Below are 16388 nucleotides of genomic sequence, written 5' to 3'. Positions count from 1 at the left end.
TCCCTTGACTCTCAGAAGACCACTGACTGACCCTATCTGCTCACAGTAGGACTAATGCCCTCTGCAGTTCCTGCCAGTCACAGCACTCAAGATGTTTCAAACCTGGCTTTCAAAGGCAAAGACACAGTATAGCAGAGGTATGTCTAACACCCTCTATGACTGTAAATACAGAAGCAGGGCTGATAAAAGGAAAAAACAATGTTTAAGCATTACTCAGCTCATCTAAGTTGACAAAGTAGAGGTTTCCATATGACCCTGCTTTGCTCAAGTGGCTGGTTACTTGAAATGCTGGCTTATCAAAATAGCATCTGTCAATTCTGGCCACAAAAGATGCATCATCGTGTCTGTCTTCTTCCAGTACCAAAACTAATTTTTAAGGTCTTAATTTTTTTTGATGGCTTGCAAGTTACAGGTTTCTGATGAGCACACAATTAAACAAATTGTTACATTGGGAGCCAAATTTCACCACGTTGTAGTGATAGCAGCTGCTATGCATAAGTTGGGGGACTTGAACAACACAAATCTGAGTGTCTGTGGTTTATTTGTTTAGGAAAATGGAAAAGTAATAAGCCAGACTTATAATCAACAGGCTAAGACTGTTTATTGCCAGCGAAGGTCATAGAACTACGGGCAGATTTAGAAGTTGTGCAAGGGACTGGATTTGGGGATGGGCTTACATAGGTCTTAACAAGGAAGCAGAAAATAAAAAATGGGCTATGTAGCCACTTTGGTTGAACACACACTTCATTTCTCATAGGTGAATTTCTAGGACTAGGCATGGTTTTAACTTTATAAGAATATATGAACACATCTAATTTTTTCCACAAATGAATGTGCCAGCTCCTACCACAGACAGACTTGTTGTTTTCTTTTTAAATCTTTAAGTAGTTGTACGAAGGAATTGCCATTCACCAAAGCAGTTTATGAAGACAGTGCATCTTGATCAATGTTACCCCTTTCAACATGCTTATCCACCCCTCCCAACCAGCCCTTCCCTTATTTATCTTAATTTTAGGTTATACATTGAATTTTTTGCAATTTAACAAAGCAATTTTTGTGTACAACGCATCTTGATCTGTGTCACCACTTCAACATTTCACTTTCCTTTGATCTACCCCTTCCCTTATATTTCTCAATGCTGTGGTATATACAATGAATTCTTGCCTGCATTCCCCCCACTTTCCCCTTCATTCTCCTGCCATTCTCCTTTTGGCCTTCCCCTCCCCTCTTGCAAGTACTCATTTCCTAGTACTTATTTTGTTGGGCTTTGACTTAGGCTTTTCATGTGCATGCTGTTCCTATGTCTTGAATTCAAAGCCACACACTCTATCAGCCTTCTGGCTCAGGGTTGATGCTGTACTACTTGAGTCACACTTCAGGTGTATTGTTTGTGCTGGTTACTGAAGTAGACTCTCATGGGCTTTTCTGTTCAGACTGGCTTAAAACTAAGATCCTCAGAATCTCAGCCTTCTGAATTGGATAACAGGCATGAGACACCAGCACCCAACTCAACAGACATATTGCAAAGACAATGCATGATAAAATATTTTATTTGCTTTTCTATTTCACCCTGGCAGTGAAATAGGGTGATCAGGTCTGGCTGGCACCATCTTGGCCACATGGTGGATGGTAAGGTCTGGAGTCTTGTCTTCACTATGGGGGAAGGTGAAGCCACAACTTCCCAGTTGAGGGTTATATCTGAATCCCTGAAGGCAGGGGCTGACAGGTTATTAAACCTGTCAGTCCAGTAGCTGAGACTGGGAGTTTCCTGTGATCCTGCTCCCTGACCTGACCCTATTTAGGCCCGGACCAGCTCAGGCGACATTACCACATACTACGTCTTTGTGTTCATGTCTTGTCTCGGGTCTCCTGGCTCTTCTCTGGTCAATATGGAGTCCCAGTTCAGCTCTCCACTGGAGCTGGAGTTGAATTGGGTTGTTGGTATTATTTTTGTTTTTCTTTCTTCTCTAGCCTTCATGGCACAGTTTCCTAACAGTGTTAAGTGTATATTTATTTGCTGGTTGCTGGTCTTTGAGACAGGAGTCCACCATGCAGTTGCCAACCTTTTAATAAAGTCTCCAAGATTTGATCTTTCAAAATGTAGCTTCTCTGATTTCTCACCTTACAATATCAGGTAAGTTTGGTTGCAGAAGCAACCACTGCCAAACACTGGCAGGGAATCATTGATTCTGCTTAAAGAAAATAAGGAGGGGTGGGGTTTCAAAAGGAGAGTTAGTTGTCCAGCCCATCCTGCAGCAACTCTGTCTCTATGGAGACATCACTTGGGGAAAGAACTCAACTCCTGAGTCACCTTGTGAAATTAGACAGCTGGAAATATTTTGTCATAATAGCATTTGTGTTTAGCAGTGAAATCACTGCTTTAAAAGGGAGGGTGGTGAAAATTTATGTTATAAATATAAATTTATGTTATAAACTTATATTAGTTACTAATGTGATCTTGGACAAGCCTTTTGCTTTGTTTCTGTTTGGGGAATCTAGAGTTCCCCAAGGTACCTTGGATGGTCCTCCAATGGCTGTCACTGGCATGTGGTAATGACAGTTGTACAACTGAAGCAGTTCTGATGGTATATAATCAGAAGTTCTCCTTGTTACACAATTAAGAGTCAGGTTTACGTCGTTCTCCTCTGGCAGCTGGCTTTCCTCGCTCGGACTTCAAGATGGGGAAGTCCTTCGCTAACTTCATGTGCCAAAAGCACTTCCACCCTGCCTCCAAATCCAACATCAAGAAGGTATGGATGGCAGAACAGAAAATATCCTATGATAAAAAGAAACAAGAAGAATTAATGCAACAATACCTTAAAGAACAAGAATCATATGATAACAGATTGCTTATGGGAGATGAACATGTAAAGAACAGGCTTAACTTCATGGATGAGGCTCCACCAGGAGCTAAAAAAGAAAACAAAGACAAAGAAGAGACAGAAGGAGAGACAGAATACAAATTTGAATGGCAGAAAGGAGCACCATGAGAAAAATATGCCAAAGATGACATGACCATCAGAGATCAGCCCTTTGGTATTCAGGTTCGAAATGTGAGGTGCATTAAATGCCACAAATGGGGTCACATCAACACAGATCGAGAGTGTCCTTTGTTCAGTCTCTCTGGAATTAATGCAAGTTAAGTTCCTACTGATAGCTCAGGGCCATCGATGCACTCCTCCGAGCTAATAGCTGAGATGAGAAACAGGAGGTTTGCACTGAAAAGAAATGTACTGGGGAGAAACTTGACCGCAAATGATCCATTGCAGGAATATGTTGCAAGTGAAGGTGAAGAAGATCCAGAAGTGGAATTCTTAAAGTCACTAACAACTAAACAAACACAGAAACTTCTCAGGAAATTGGATAGACTTGAGAGGAGGAGGAGGAGGAGGAGGAGGAGGCGGAGGAGGAGGCGGAGGAGGAGGCGGAGGAGGAGGCAGAGGAGGAGGCGGAGGAGGAAGAAGAAGAGGAAGAGGAAGAAGAAGAGGAAGATGAAGAGGAAAAAGAAGAAGAAGAAGAAGGATAGAAAAAAGAAGAAGTTACAGAAGACGAGAAGCAAGCACAAAAACATAAAAATAAATTCTCCTCCTCTTCCTCTTCTCTTCTTCTACTGAGACTTCTGAAAGCAGCAGCGGGAGTGACAGTAAAGAAGAAAAAAAAGAAAAACAAGTGTACAGGAAATAGCACCAATGACTCTGAAGAGGACAAATCTAAGAAGAGAAAACTTTATGAAGAACTTTCTAGCAGTCATAACAAAGAAAGAAGCAAGGAAAAACCTAGGTTCTTAAAACAAGAGAGTTCTGAAGAGAATAGCAAATGGAGCCATTATGATTCTAACAAAAAGTCCAGAAGCCGGCATCACAGTCCAGAGAAGAGAGGATCTGAAAGAAATGGGGGAAGCATCAGAAGCCGCAGCAGGGAGGAGAGAAGATGGAGGAGGAGCCGCAGCAGAAGTCCTGGTGGTTTTAAGGAAAAGGAGGCAAGGAACCAGCAATAGCCAGTCCCAGTGAAGAGCAGAAGAAAGCCATGGCCCAGATGTGTGTAGAGGAAGAACATACAGAGAGCACACTAAAGTGACACAGACAGGAAAGAGAAACGTGACCATTTCCTGAGAATAAAAATAGCCCCGTTTTCTTATTAAATGTCTTTAGCAAGGGCTGAAGTATAGACTATTGTATTTGTCATTTTAAAAAAAGCTCTTTTAATTTTTTATCTGTGCAAACTGCCATTTCAAGTACAAAGATTATATGAGTACCATAAGAATGAATTTTGCAAATATTTGAAGTCGTCTATTTGTGGGCTTCAGAAATATTTTCTGTTGGAAATCAAAGAAAGGTTGGACAAATGGGATTGCATGAAATTGCAGAGCTTCTGCATGGCAAAGGACATAGCTAGCAAGATCAATAGAAAGCCCACGGATTGGGAGAAGATCTTCACTAGCCATACAACGGACAAGAGTCTCATATCTAAAATATACTTAGAACTCAAAAAACTAAATCCCCAACAATAAATCCTCAAAGAAACAACTTCTTGATAAACAAGTGGGCTAAAGACTTAGAGAAACTTCTCTGAAGAGGAAAGAAGGATAGCCAATAGACACATGAAGAAATGCTCAACCACCCTAGCCATAAAAGAAATGCAAATCAAAACAACATTGAGATACCACCTCACTCCAGTTAGAATGGCTAAAATCAAGAACTCTAACAACAACAGATGCTGGAGGGGATGTGGACAGAAGGAAACCTTACTACATTGTTGGTGGGAGTATAAACTTGTTCAACCACTTTGGAAAGCAGTATGGAGGTTCCTCAAAAGACTCCACATAGAGCTCCCCTATGACCCAGCAATCCCAATTTTGGGCATTTACCCAAATGTTTACAAACAAGACCACACTAAAGCTAACAGCACAACTATGTTTATTGCAGCATTATTTTCTATAGCTAAGATATGGAACCAACCCAGATGCCCTTCAATAGATGAATGGATCAAGAAAATGTCGTATATATACACAATGGAATTCTATGCCTCCATCAGAAACAATGACATTGCCCCATTTGTTAGGAAATGGAAAGGCTTGGAAAAAAAATTATATTAAGTGAAGTAAGGCAGGCCCAAAGAAACATAGGTCCTATGGTTTCCCTTATTTGCAGTATCTAGTATATGTATGAGTCAAGCAGAAAAGGTCAGAAAAGGTGATGTTAGGGAAATGAACCCTAAGCTATGTATTCAAATATTTTTTTTCTTTCATGTGATTGTTTCTAACACATTTATAAGATTATTTCTTTGTTGCTTTGTATGTCCCTTCCCCACAGTATAACCCCTGCTTTCACTGTATTTGATGTCAGTATAATTTGTGGAGGGGAAGGGGAAAAACAAATGGTTTAAATAGGGATACAGGTGGACCCATTGCAACAATGAGATGTACAAGTTGTCATGTCGAAAATGAACTTTACAACTTTGGTTGTGGGGGGGGGGCGTGGAAGTTTGGGTGGGAGGGCTGGGGGAGGATGGGAAGGGTTGAGAAGGGGAAACAAAGGAGGAGGCTACAATGCTTGATAAGAAATGTACTCATTATCTTGCCCATGTAATTGTAACCCCTCTGTACAGTATTTTCACAATAAAAAAAAATCCAAAAAAAAAGAAATATTTTCTGTTGGTAACTGTTTCTTGTGACCTCTACTAGATTTTTTTAAAACCCATATAACTCTGTGACATTTTCTTTGTTCTAAAACATCATTAAAAGAGTGACAGTACATTGAACAGTTAAAAAACAATTAAGAGTCATCTTTTTGTTGATATGAAAAACAAGGAAACAAAAGGTCATGCTTAAAAATAGTTATTTGACACAGAACATATTTTGCTTTAGTCAAAACTTTATTTTAACTCCTCTAAGAAAAATAGCATGAGGACTCATCTCTTGAAAATACCAGCATCACTCTGAACACTAGGGAAATTAAAAGACTAGATAGAATGGATTTCTTAGGAAAAATCAGCCTGAGTATTTAGAGTTCCCTGGCTTTATTTATCAATTGTGTGCTAGGGAAGAATCATCCATCTACCTTGGACTTAGCCATTACGGTGTGAGGTTTTTGTTTTGTTTTGTTTTTTCTTTTTAATACAGGGTGTTTTGACATTGTACAAAGTCAAGTTCAAATGGAATCTAAAACTTAGCAACTTTGGAAGCTTTGGCTATGGTAATAAAATCAGAAAAATATCAAAGAAAAGAAGAAAAAAATCAAAGATAAATTACTGATCTCACCATCATCCCTTGCCAGAAAAAAAATGTTTAAAGAATCTTCACAGTATCAATAATTCTTTGAAGGAAATGGAGGTTTATGAAGCATTTGGAATAATGAATCCAGCTTAGCCAGACCAGTGGTCAGTATACCCCTATGTACTGCTATTGCTGAAAAGAACTGAAGAGATACCTTTGTTAGGTGAACAGTCACAATGAAATAAGGAGACTGGGTCTAAGTAACACCATCTTGACATCTTAACAAAAGTTAATAGAAGATGGGGACTTTCTGAGAACTCTGGAGGTGACAGAGGACATTCTTTGGATTGCAGGTGTGTCCTGAGTTGTAGGGCTCCAGAAAAGTCACTTCCCCTAGATAATTGGGTCTCCTGCTTGCCCCTATTGTTCCGCTCCCAGTTTGCTCTGTCTATGTATAACATTTTTGTTAAGGCTTCATCTTCACCCCAACATGTAGTTTTTGTCTTTAAAAGCTATGTGCAATCCCATTTGTCCAACATTTCTTTGATTTGTTCTGTTTCTAGGTCTCTATTAAGAAAATTTCAGCCTGTGTCAAGGAGACCTAAGGCTTCTATTCCATCCTGTAATGTTTTCAGGGTGTCTGTTTTGACTCCGAGGTTTTTGATCCATTTGGAGTTGATTCTGGTGCAGGGTGATATATAAGGATCTAGCTTTAGTTTTCTACAAGTGGTTAACCAATTTTGCCAGCACCATTTACTGAAGAGGCTGTCTTTCTTCCATTCTATTTTTTTAGTTCCCTTCTCAAAGATTAGGTGACTATAGGTCAGTGGGTTCATTTCTGGATTTTCAATTCTATTCCATTGGTCCTCAGGTCTGTTCGTGTACCAGTACCAAGCTGCAGATCTTCTGCATGGCAAAGTACATAGCTAGCAAGATTAATAGAAAGCCCACAGACTGGAAGAAGATCTTCACTAGCCATATAATGGATAAGGGTCTCATATCTAAAATATATCTGGAACTCAAAAAATTAAATCCCCCAACAACAAATCCTCAAAGAAACAACTGCCCAATAAATAAGTGGGCTAAAGACTTAAAGAGAAACTTCTCTGAAGAGGAAAGAAGAATAGCCAATACACATGAAGAAATGCTCAACCTCCCTAGCCATAAAAGAAATGCAAATCAAAACAACATTGAGATACCACCTCACCCCAGTTAGAATGGCTATAATCAAGAACTCTAATAACAACAGATGCTGGAGGGGATGTGGACAGAAGGGAACCCTACTGCATTGTTGGTGGGAGTATAAAGTTGTTCAACCACTTTGGAAAGTAGTATGGAGGCTCCTCAAAAGTTTCCACATAGAGCTCCCCTACCCAGCAATCCCACTTATGGGCATTTACCCAAATGATCACAAAAAGACCACACTAAAGCTACCAGCACAATTATGTTGATTGCAGCATTATTTTCTATAGCTAAGATATGAAACCAACCCAGATGCCCCTCAGTAGATGAATGGATCATATATATATAATGGAATTTTACGCCTCCATCAGAAAGAATGACATTGCCCCATTTGTTAGGAAATGGAAAGGCTTGGAAAAAATTATGTTAAGTGAAGTAAGCCAGGCCTAAAGAAACATAGGTCCCAGGGTTTCCCTTATTTGCAATATCTAGTATATGTCTGGGACAAGCAGAAAAGGTCAAAAGCTATGTACATATGACCAGATAAAATGATGTTAAGTGAAATGAACCCCAAGATAGAGACACAAGTTTTTTCTTTCTTGCTTGCTATTGTTTCTAATGTATTTATAATGTGCCATGTGATTTTTTTTTTGTTTTTTCGTATGTTCCTCCTCCCTGGTATAACCCCTGTTTTCACTGTATTTGATGTTGGTACCCTGCATTTTGTATATACACTTCTCTAATTTGGGGAGGGGAAGGGAAAAAACAAAATGCTTAAATAGGGATACAGGTTGACCCATTGTAACAATGAGATGTACAAGACACTATGTTGAAAAATGAACTTTAAAATTTGGGGGTGGTTTAGTGAGGGGGGAGGGTGGGAAAGTAGTTGTGGAGGTGGGAGGGAAGCAATGGTAGGGGAAAAACAAGGAGGTAACAATGCTTGATAGAACATGTACTCATTACCTTGCTCATGTACTCATGTAACTGTAACCCCTCTGTAAAGTATTTTTACATTTTAAAACATATTTAAAAAATAAATAAAAAGGGCTGAGGGCATGGTTAAAATAAATAAAAGCTATGTGCTAGCTCCATTCAGGGCTGCAAGTCTTTGAAACAGGAATCCATTGGCAGATGCCAGCTCTCCAATAAACACTCCCAATTCAACCTCTCAAAATGGACTTCTCTGTTTTCTTGTGTCTGAGTTTCCATACAACAACATGTAATCTGGCACTACAAATTGACAGGAGATTCCCATGCTGTTCATTCCAGAGACACTAATAAATACTTCCAACCAGAGGAAACTGAGCCTTCTAAAATGACTATCTGTCAAGAACGCAAACTTTTTCCACAATAAATGACTGAAATGGGAGAAGAAATTCTTGGCTTCAGATTAAGGAAGGTTCCATGATCTCCCCTCTCCCTAAACTCAAGATGGGAAGATGATTTCCTCCTGTTTGTTTCCTTAACTCTCAGAACTAGGTTTTGTTTGTTTGTTTGTTTTTGTCAGCCATAGGACTTGAACTCTGGGCCTGGGCACTGTCCCTGAATTCTTCAGCTCAAGGCTAGCGCTCTACCACTTGAGCCACATGAGCACTACTTCCGGTTTTCTCATGATTAATTGGAGATAAGACTCTCACAGAGTTTCCTGCCTAGGCTGGCTTTGAAGAGTGATCCTCAGATCTCAGACTCCTGAGTAGCTAGGATTACAAGCCTGAGCCACTGGCACCAGCTTGTTTACTTTTTTAATTTACATTTCCAAGAAAGAGCTCTTTTCTGAAGAATATCCATGCTTAAGTGACAGCATTGAGCTCACTGAGATGCCACTGTTCACTGAATGAACCAAGAAAAGCAAATGGAAATGAAAGACCTGTCTTCAAAGAAACGCTGGCATGGATCCTTCTCACTTCAGCTCTCTGAGCTGTGCATATCCACCCGCCCACAGTCCATTCACCAAGGCACTTTTCTTTCCGGATAGATCTGTAAGGGGGAAAGATCTACTTCTCCTTCCCAAGGTGTCAAACTTCGTTGTTACTAATGCTTCTGAACCTGCAATCACTTGATGAAGCTAATGGGTAAAAGCACTTAAAGTGTTGGGCTTTGTGGTTCCATCATCATAATCTATGTAAAACAAGCCAGGCCCAGCTCAGCCTGACAAGCTTTCAGCCTATTATTATTTGGGGTTGATTTAAATTACAGGCTTGTCTAAATTTATAATTTAGCCATCGCACTCAGCACACTTTCCTTTTCTCTTCAAACTAACCCCCCAAGAGAGACATTTACAAAATCTCTTTCTCCAGGCTGTCAAATGAGAAAAATGTCAAGTGGCAGGGGTGGCCAGAGGGAGGGGTTGAAAGTGTACTTAGAATAGTAAGCTGAAATACAAATGGAATTGCACAGCTACCATTCTTTACTGCTTTGTCAATGGATACCGCGTATGTGCTCATCCTTGTTTTAAGGTTCCTATTAATCCTAACATTGCACTAGAAAAAGTGTGGTAAAAGGCTAACCCCATATCATCCCTCCCTTTCTCACCCCTGCCTGATTAGAGAAGCCCTTAACAACGATTGAAGCTAGTGCATTAAATGTTAATGCATTAGCTAAGGAGGAAGAATGTCACTTCAGATATCCTTCTTTGGGAAAGAATAGTACTGGTCTGGAAGGTCAGCAATCTGTAAGTATGTCAAGTTTTGGTAGTTAGGGCTTAGGCTATTGAAAATGTACATCCCTGAAATTATGAATGATGTCAACCTTACACAGTATTTCAATGAAGCAAACTATGAAGGACTTTTGAAAAAAAAATGACATCCTTCGTGTATGACATCCTTAGTGATTTTTGTCCAGACAGTAGTTCATGAACCTGAACCCAGGACCAAACACTGTGCTTGGTGCTGGTAAGACAGGGACACAGCCTCAGTGATGAGCGGAGAGGCAATGGGCATACAACCAGGAATCACAAAAGATTCTGGTGAGTTTGTTAGGAAGATTGTGCATCTTGCTCCAAATGAGCAGGAGAAAAAACAAAGAGATGAAATTTCTACCTGGTCAGGAGGTGACAGGAAAATTGTGAACATCTTAAAGCAGAAGATGACTGCCAAATGGATTTTTGTTGTTTTTGCAGAACTAGAATTAAAACCCAGGACCTAGGGACCATTGAGCTACACCCTCAGCTCTTGTGGCATGGAATTTTAAGAATGAACTATTGCTGGGCACTGGTGGCTCACAGCTGCAATCCTAGCTCAAAAGACTGAGCTCTGAGGATCACGGTTAAAGCCAGCCCAGGCAGGAAAAGCACATGAGACTCCTGTCTCTAATAAACCATCCAAAAACCAGAAGTGGCACTGTGGCTCGAGTGATAGAGCACTAGCCTTGAGCTGAAGAGCTCAGGGACAGCGCCCAGGCCCAGAGTTCAAATGGACAAAAAAAAAAAAAAAAAAAAAAGGAATGAACTATTAATGCCTGTTGCAGTAGTTCTCACCTGTAATCCTAACCACTCAGAAGATGGTGACCAATATGATCAAAGTTCATGGTCAACCAGGGCAAAAGTTTTCAAAGACCCATCTCAGCCAATAGAAGCTGAATATCGAGTCACTTACTACACACATATTCTCCAGCCTGCCACATTACCATTCCCTATAATAGTTGGCTTATAGCCCATTTATGACTTGGCTTGACCTTGTTTGCATTGTCATATAAGGAAATGTTTCTCTATAACTATTTTGTTACATAGAGGGGCAGGCAAGAGAGAGAGAAGTTATGTGATTACCCCCATCTGCTTTGCTTATTATATGACCTGCCTGGCTTGCAAAGGCTAGATTCCTGGATATGTAGCCCCTGTTCTAGAGAGAGACTAGAAGGGATAACAAGATGAGATCTTTTTTCTTAAGTTTTGGGGCTTTAAAGGGCTTTGGAGTGTTAAGTGCTGTTTGACTAGAGGATTCAAGACATCTTAATCCTGTCTTAGATTCTCTGCCCTGTGGTATTCTTCAGAGATAAAATCTCCTACAAGACAAGAGAAAAAAGAAAGCATGACCATTTCTTGACTAGGGGTCGGGCTTGTTCCCATCACCTTGGTTTTATTAAACTGGGCTAAAGTGCAAGGGTTTGGGATTAATATAGGCTGGGTTTCTCTGGGCCCTCTGCCAGCTGGGGAGGTGACAAGTGGTCCTGACAGTCCTACAGAGTGCTTCCGAGAAAAAGAAAGCATAAACTGGCCCCACCTGGGTGGGGAAGGCAGGCTCTGATTCAGTTTACCAGCTGGAATATATTTGTGGACATAGTCCTACCTTTGTGTGTGTGCTGGTACTGGGGCTTGCACTCAAGGTCTCATGACTTTGCTTAGTTTTTTGGGTTTTTTTGTTCAAGGCTGGCACTCTATCACTTGAGCCCCATCTCCATTTCTGGCTTTTTGATAGTTAATTAGAAATAAGAGTCTCCTGGTCTTGTCTGACCAGGTTGGTCTTAAACCAGGATTCTCAGATCTCAGCCTCCTGAGTAGATAGAACTACAGGGGTGAGCCACCTGTGCCCAGTCATGGCATGAGGCCCAGTCATGTATGAGGTAAGCAGATCCATGCCAGAGAATAGGAGTTTTTCCTCTACCAAAGTCCTCTAAAAAGAGAGAGAGAGACCCTCTAATAATAGTGGGGAAAAGACAAGTTAGGAATCAGAAAATCATTGACCACCAGCAATTAGGCAATCACAGTTGTCTATGCAAGAAATGACACCTCCTACCATCAAGGTGAGGTGATGTAATTTGCATTTAACAAGTGGTATATAGAGAACGATGGATAGCTAAACCCAGCAACCTCTCCCCAGTACTTCTCCTACACAATATATGGTTCACTCAGCTTGACACATGTGCGGCCAGCTGGCAGGACAAACCTTGTTCCCTGGGGAGTACCGCTTCTTTCTGCAACTAGACTAGGCAAAAAGCCTCAGGGTTGACGAGAAATGTACTCACTACCTTACTACCTTACTGATGTAACTGTAACTCCTCTGTACAGCATCTTTCCAAGAAAATAAAATTTAAAAAGAAAACAAGTCTCAGGGAGGCAGACTGTCCCCAACTCACACACAGACACATTCATGCACACACACACACACACACACACACACACACACACACACACTCAGTTAGCAGAGACCAGATTGCACTTAGACCCTCACAGAGAAAAGGGTAACTCTGGTCAAACCATATAAGCAAATCTAATCAGAATGAGCACAATCCACCCAAAGTATGCAGCCAGAGGAGGCCTAGCACAGCTACCTCCAGTACAATTCAGGCAAGACTGCTACATGGATCCAATTCCCACAGGCTCCTATGTCAGCAAGGAGAAAGTCACAAATATGTGGCACACACATAGACTTTGTGGTGGCCTAAACACAAAAGGATATATTTGCATCTCATTACAGGAAGTGCCGCATGAGCAGTCCAAGACTCATGTGGACTTAAAAAGCTGAACTTGAAGCCAAGTGATGGTGGCTCATGCCTATAAGCCTAAGTACTCAGGGATCGAAGGCAGATCTGAAGATAGCAATTAGAAGCCAGCTAGGGCAGGAAAGTTTATGAGGTTCTTATCTCTGATTAGCCACCAAAAAGCTGGAAGTGGATCTGTGGCTCAAGTGGTAGAACCCTAGCCCTGAGCAAAGAAGTTCAGGGACAGTGCCAGACCCTGAGTTCAAGCCCTGGGACCGACAAAAAGAAAAAAAAACTAAGCTTGTCCTCAGCTTTTGCCTTTTTCTGTGGGTGATTATGGCAGAACTGGAGCTTAAACTCAAAGCCTCAAGGCTTAAGTTGGCTTTTCTTCTTCCGGCTGAGCCTAAACTCTACTACAGGAGCCACACCTCCACTTGCAGTTTTGTGCTGGTAAATTGTAGGTAAGAATCTCACAGACTTTTCTGCCCAGGCTGGCTTCAAATCATAAGTTTCAGATCTCAGCCATCAGTGCCTGACTAATCTTTGGCTTTTATCTTCATGTTTATCATTTCATGATGCCATGTAGAAAGGCAGGCTCCCATTCCATCCTAGACCTGAAGTTCACATGAAAGGCAGAATGCTGCCTACAGAGATGAAAGAGAAGGAAGCAGGGACAAGAGAAAGAACCCACAGGCAGGTTCTCAGCCTCTAAGATCTCCAAACATGCAGGTCAGTCCCTACCCATGCATCCTACGACACTCAGTATCCTGACAATAAATGGAGGTTCTAACTCAAGTCAGTTTGATAGGAAAAAATGATCCGGAAAATGGTCTTATTGGTGGCCACACCAGGCAGAGCAGTAACAACATAAAGCACAAAAGACAGATGTGACCAGCCCCATCCAGCATTCACACGTTGACTCTCACATCATGGATGAATCCCCTCACAGAAGTACCTCAGCTTCCTGCGATTCCATGACAGACATAAATACATGTGGCTGAAGGCTTCCTGTGAATGTGGCTACCCACACGAAGGTCAGCTGAAAATGATTCTGGAAACCACACTTGCAAAAGCTCATTTCAGGAAATCCCATGGAATAGAAGTAAGATAATCAAGTGGAGAAAGGTTTAAAATGACAACTTCTACCACAACACCCTGGTCCCACAAAGCCCTAGACAATCTTGCCTCTGAAACTTGGCTAGACCCAATCTCCTACACCAGCCCAGGGGGAAGGTTAAGGTTACCCTTACCCTATGAGGAATTACAAGGAAGCTGAGCCAGGAACACAAAGGCCATAGAGAACTAGATCAGCTTATCAGGGCTCCTCCAGAGAAAGATTCTGCTCTTCTGCCATTCCAGGGCTTTTACAAGGTAAAAAGATGAAAACTGAGCAGGAGGAATTGATAGTCACTAACTCCAGGGGTTTTCTTTGTGTGTTTCTTTCTTTTCTTCTTGTTCTTTTTTTTCCTGCTAGTCCTGGGGCTTGAACTCAAGGTTTGGATGCTGTTCTCGAGTCTCTCAGCACTCAAAGCTATAGCACCACTTCCAGCTTTTTCTGAGTAGTTTATTGGAGATAAGAGTCTCATGGACTTTCTTGCCCTTGGCTGGCTTTGAACCATGATCCTCAGATTTCAGTCTCCTGAGTAGCTAGGATTACAGGCATGTGCCACTGGTGTTCAGCCTTTGTGTGTTTCTTAATGTTGCATTTCAAGTTATTTCAATGCTATGGCTAAAAAGTTTGAAGCAAAAAATGGTAACATGACATACATTTCTCAGATTTCCACCAGATGACAAATAAGTACTATAAATTATTGGAATAGTTGTACTAAGAAAACTATAGTGCATTCTTTATTAAATCAACATTGTTGAGTGTTGGGGACAGAGGAGTGGGAAAAATAAACATTATTCTTCCCTCAGAGAGCTTACCATCTAGTTAGAGAAACAAACAGTACAATAGCAATCCCCAGTTGTGACTAGAGCTCTGGAGAAATAACAACAGAGCTGATAGAACATGTTGGGAAGTCCCTCCTTGGGTTCATGTAGCTTCAAAAGGCCTCTCTCTCTCTCTCTCTCTCTCTCTCTCTCTCTGTCTGTCTGTCTGTCTGTCTGTCTGTCTCTGTCTCTGTCTCTCTCTTTCTCTGGGTGCTGGTATGAGTGCTAGGTCATGTCAACACCAGGTACCCCTAGTAGGACATGATTAAATGCCATTGCCTTTCCTTGACCCTCCCCCCAATGGAATACCTGCAGACTCATTGTGAGAGAATGACCATTGTGAGAAAAAAAAACACCAACCTAATTGAGCAACACTCAGCAGAATACCTGACCCTCTACTCCTCAAACCCTCTACTCTTTAAAATGGTGAAGAGCCGGGCGCTGGTGGCTCACGCCTGGAATCCTAGCTACTCAGGAGGCTGAGATCTGAGGATCGCGGTTCAAAGCCAGCCCGGGCAGGAGAGACCGTGAGACTCCTATCTCCAATAAACCACCAGAAAACCGGAAGTAGCGCTGTAGCTCAAGTGGTAGAGCGCTCGCCTTGAGCTGAAGAGCTGAGGGACAGCGCCCAGGCCCAGAGTTCAAGCACCACGACCGACAAAAAAAATAAATAAATAAAAATAAAATGGTGAAGACCGTGGGAAACAAAGAATATCTGAGAACTAGCCATTGCACAGAGTTGACCAGGGAGATGTGATGAGGAAATGCTGTGTGTGGAATCCTGGCTGAGATCCAGTGCTGACAAGGGTCCTCAGTTGAAAAACTGGGAAAAGCTGAATGAAGTCTGGAGTTCAGATCACACGTCCCAATTTTAACTTGTGACTGTTTGTCAGATGAGCATTAAGAGGAGCTGAAGAAGGCTATATAAGATGTTTCTATCCTAGCCTTCTCCTGTGAATCCAAAATGATTTTAAGATTTTTAATTATTTTTAATGTAATAAGAACACTAGACTTACTGATGTACATGTATGTTCTAGCATTTGTAAGATCCTGTCCCGGGTGCCAAGAATTCAGAAGTGAACACTCTTCTGCTAATTATAGATTCTTCATTCACTTAGAAAAAAAGAACCATACTCCGTCCACCATCTTTTAACCATCTGAAGCTAGGATGGCTCTCCCTTACCTACATCATCTAAAACAAAGCTGAATCAATACAGAAAGAACTATTGGCTCCAATCACTTAAAATATTTTGTCTCAATTATTTTCAATGAAATAAATTAAAGCCTCTTAAGCCTATAAGCATATTAAAGAAAGGAAAGAATCGGCTCCAATTTCATTTCCATTTAAAATTACCTGCAGCCAAAAGTGATGTTTAAGTTTCATGTTTCATAATGGTCCTATTAACTGAATAAAAGACGTAATGACAATCAAAGCTTTTCTGTAAAAAGAAAAAAAACCGAATTTGCATTTTCCTCACTTGCATGCAACTTGGTTAAAGTATAAATACTGAAAGCTTCTCTTATCCTTCTTTTTTCCGTGATGAGGATCAGCCATGGGCCTTGCATATGTTAGGATAGCCTTTAAGTGCACTGAGCTATATTCCTAGCACTTGTCCTGAGTGCTATCACCTGGAGAATTCTC

The 16388-nt window shown here is 41.2% G+C and overlaps 1 pseudogene; it reads left to right on the top strand.

Moving 5' to 3' along the window:
- The first annotated feature begins 2666 nt into the window (after positions 1-2666).
- Positions 2667-4314, top strand: LOC122117479 (annotated as a pseudogene).
- Positions 4315-16388: the final 12074 nt, after the last annotated feature.

This window comes from Dipodomys spectabilis, unplaced genomic scaffold (assembly GCF_019054845.1).
Source record: "Dipodomys spectabilis isolate Male_0828 unplaced genomic scaffold, ASM1905484v1 ptg000141l, whole genome shotgun sequence".
Taxonomy (NCBI): Eukaryota; Metazoa; Chordata; class Mammalia; order Rodentia; family Heteromyidae; genus Dipodomys; species Dipodomys spectabilis.
Note: the sequence above shows the minus strand (reverse complement) of the source record. Positions and strands in the feature narration are given on the sequence as shown.